This window comes from Oncorhynchus clarkii, chromosome 23, assembly GCF_045791955.1.
Source record: "Oncorhynchus clarkii lewisi isolate Uvic-CL-2024 chromosome 23, UVic_Ocla_1.0, whole genome shotgun sequence".
Classification (NCBI taxonomy): domain Eukaryota; kingdom Metazoa; phylum Chordata; class Actinopteri; order Salmoniformes; family Salmonidae; genus Oncorhynchus; species Oncorhynchus clarkii.
The window spans coordinates 12691836-12695922 of record NC_092169.1 but is presented as its reverse complement, the minus strand read 5'-3'; the positions used below and the strand labels follow the sequence as shown (position 1 = coordinate 12695922).

General features: G+C 40.8%; 1 pseudogene; it reads left to right on the top strand.

Annotated features, from left to right (window-relative positions):
- The first annotated feature begins 390 nt into the window (after positions 1 to 390).
- Positions 391 to 3579, top strand: LOC139381574 (zinc finger protein 883-like; annotated as a pseudogene).
- The last annotated feature ends 508 nt before the right edge of the window (positions 3580 to 4087 follow it).

Below are 4087 nucleotides of genomic sequence, written 5' to 3'. Positions count from 1 at the left end.
GGAGAGTGAGCTGCGTTCAGGGGATCTACGTGTTTGAGAGTGTGAGTTGGAAGCAGACGTTACAATATAGGAAAAAATAATAATCCGCTACTGCTGGCTGGGTATTCCTGTGGTTCACCTCAATAGTCTGAATTGTCTTACTCTTCTCGCCGTTGCATCCATAACTCTGGACTGATTAACACATGCTTAATTTTGTACGTTTCCAAATAATACTTTTATTTAATGAAACACTTTTTGTCAGAAAATAAATACATATAAATTATCAACTGCGTTACCCACTCTAGTCAGCAGATGGCAATGTGCGTCTTTCAGGCGATGCTGCTAGTCTGACGTATAATCTAGTGGACGGGACGATTGTTCAACAACAACAAAATCTGGTCAACCATCTCGGTAGCTTGCTAGCCAACATACCCTAAATATTGGAGCTCTTTAGACGCTTTCGGTGATTATTAGCCACTGTGTTTGAAACATTTCCGTCTTATCTACTAGTTGCCCCATTTAATTGCAATTGTTGTTGTTAGTCAGCTAAATTTACTGTCTGGTTAAAGTAGAACTAGGCTAGTCGCTAGCTAACTAACGTCATCGACCATGAGCTCACTAATGTACTACCCCCCTGCTAAAGAAGAGGTCTGTTGGACGGAGAAAGAAACTATCGTGAAAGTGGAGAACGAAGAAGAAGCCGTCACCGTAAAAAAAGAGGTAGAGGGTGAGTCTGTTACAGTGAAAGAAGAAGAGAAAGAAGTTGCAGTGAAAGAAGAGGACGAAGCTTTCCAAGTGAAAGAGGAGGACGTTACTGTGAAAGAAGACGAAGAGGAAAAGAAAAATGAGGATGCCGTTTTTGGAGTTAAAGAGGAAGAGAATGATATGACTGTCGCAGTGAAGGAAGAGGAATACGTTTTTGGAGTGAAGGAGGGGGAGATTACTGTCACATTGGAAGAGGAGACTGGCGATCTGATTAGCACCAGTAAGTACTGTCTCAAAAACTTTGCAGTTGTTGAATGTGTGGTTTAAAAGGGTCATTCTACGGACGTTTTACTGTACTATTTTGTTAAAGCTACAAAGAGTGGGGACCACCAACAAAACATAACAATGTATCAAATACATACAAAATAGCACTTTATGCTTTCTATGATAAAGGTAGCTATCATATTGAATTCCTGCACACTGTATGAATATAATAGTTGTTTATTCATACTAGTTTAATTTCTATGTACCAAAACGAGGGTAATGTTCATAGAATATTACACATGCTACGTGTTAGTATAAAGCCAACTAGCCTCTAATGTGCTAGTGATGACTGTTTAACAGTTTGATGGCCTTGAGATAGAAGCTGTTTTTCAGTCTCTTGGTCCCAGCTTTGATGCACCTGTACTGACCTCGCCTTCTGCACGATAGCGGGGTGAACAGACTGTGGCTCGGGTGGTTGATGTCCTTGATGATCTTTTTGCCTGTGACATCGGGTGCTGTAGGTGTCCTGGAGGGCAAGCAATGTGCCCCCGTGATGTGTTGTGCAGATCGTACCACCCTCTGGAGAGCCCTGCGGTGCAGTTGCTGTACCAAGCGGTGATACAGCCCGGCAGGATGCTCTCAATTGTGCATCTGTAAAAGTTTCTGAGGGTCTTAGGGGCGAACCTGAATATCTTCAGCCTCTTGAGTTTACCACAATGTCTGTGTGGGTGGACCATTTCAGATTGTTAGTGATGTGTACGCCGAGGAACTTGAAGCTTTCCACCTTCTCCACTGCGGTTCTGTCGATGTGGATAGAGGCGTGCTCCCTCTGCTTTTTCCTAAAGTCCACGATCAGCTCATTGATTGCACCCAAATTGATTCCACACAAATTGGCCATATTAATTTATGTGATTCTTATCTTATAATATTAAATCAATATAGTACCTAACATCTGATTTGGACAATGAGTAAGACATAAGGAATCCAATAAAATTATCAATAGCCCTCCCCCAACAACCAGTATACAGTATCAGTTCTCTATCTCTGACAATTAGTATGGAGCTGCAGCTTGAAGTATTGCTTTTTCAACCTTCGTAATGTATCCCCTGTGAATCTGGTGATGTTTTTCCCTCTGTTCAGAGAAATTAGCCATTGAAGTTGCTTGCATTCTTTACCGTAAATATGTTTGAAAGTACCATGTTTTGCACACTAGAGGCCACTGTTCCTTCTACTGCCACCACACCCTTTTGTCCATTTTGCTTGTCTCTTGTGTTTATTAAATGGATCATCACATTTTCTTTGCAACTTTGGGTGAAAAAACAATAGCTTTGGCTCATTTCTCAGAGATCAAATTATATTTAAAAAAATTATGTTTCAAGAATGCTAAACTTATCTGTTTCTAACAACAGAAACGATTTCAGAACAATCTGAGATGGTGGGCGACATGGCTTGCTGAAATGACATGGAATGACCCTCTGTTTAACTAAATACTCTGTTGTACTTTGGCAGGGGAGAGACCAGGCTCTTACTCTGAAAGTGGGACGAGTCCCTCAGAGGAACCAGACCCAGAGACGTCCAAACCAGCAAGACCACATCACTGCTTTCAGTGTGGAAAGAGATTTATCCAGTTAGGGCATCTGAAAGAACATAAGAGAATGCACACAGGGGAGAAGCCTTACCACTGCTCCCAATGTGAAAAGAGATTTTCCTCATCAGGGTCCCTGAAATCACACGAGAGAACGCATTTAGGAGAGAAGCCTTTCCAATGCTCCCATTGTGGAAAGAGTTTTACCCGGTTAGGGAGCCTGAAAAAACATGAGAGAATACACACAGGAGAGAAGCCCTATCAATGTGCTGAGTGTGTAAAGAGTTTTAGCTGGTTAGAGCATCTAGAAGAACATAAAAGAATACACTCATGTGAAAAGCCCTACCAATGCTCCCAATGTGGAAATAGTTTTACCCGGTTAGGGCATCTGGAAGAACATAAAAGAATACACTCAGGAGAGAAACCCTACCAATGCTCCCAGTGCGGCAAGAGTTTTACCCGGTTAGGGAGCCTGAAAAAACACGAGAGAATACACTCAGGAGAGAAGCCCTACCAATGCTCCCAGTGTGGAAAGAGTTTTACCCAGTTAGGGAACCTAAAAGATCATAATAGAATACACACAGGAGAGAAGCCTTTCCATTGCTCTCAGTGTGGAAAGGGTTTTACCCAAGCAGGGTACCTGAAGTCACATAAGAGGACACACACAGGAGAAAAGCCTTACCATTGTTCCCAGTGTGGAAATCACTTCTCCACATCAAGTAACCTGAAAAAACATGAACGGATACACTCAGTAGAGAAGCCATTCCACTGTTTTCATTGTGAAAAGAGTTTTAAGAAGTTAGGGAAACTGAAACAACATGAGCAAAGACACACAAGCGAGAAACCTATTTCAACTGCTCCTTCTGTGGATTGAAATGTACCTGTTTAAAGCAACTGCAATCACATAAAATAATCCACACTAGAGAGACAATTTATCAATGCTCACAGTAGCTAGGTTTCCATCCAATTTGTGACAGATTTTCATGCGAATATTCAAAAATATGCATGAAAATATTCACATTTTCCCAACAGAGGTGCATTTCCATCAAACTGACTTGTTGCAAATAAAAAGCTATACGTGATGACATAGTGCACATAAAAAGCACTAAGTCGTATAACTTTTAATTTAGGCCTACCAAATAAATTTTAAAAGTTAATGTTTCCATCCCATTTTTATCTCTATCTCAAGATCATTTTTATTTGTCAATTGGCAGCCAAGCACTGATCATCATGTCGCCAGCATACAAATTAAGACACTCAATATTTATTGGACAGCATCAAGCTCATCACCGTGCACTTTCACCACCATGGGAATTCAATCATAACTTATTTCATGTGTAGCCTAATAAATTGCTTGCTTTTTGAAGTCGTGATGGGAGGACCGCACAACATATCATCATGTCACTGCAACTTTGCTTCGACATGATGGTTATTCTATCAATATTTGTGCATAAAAGTGTTTTCACCAGAATTGTTCCGTAGTTCATTTTACAGACACAAAAAATCCCACCAAGTTGAACGAACAAGTTGTCCATCGGAATTTATGAAATTGTA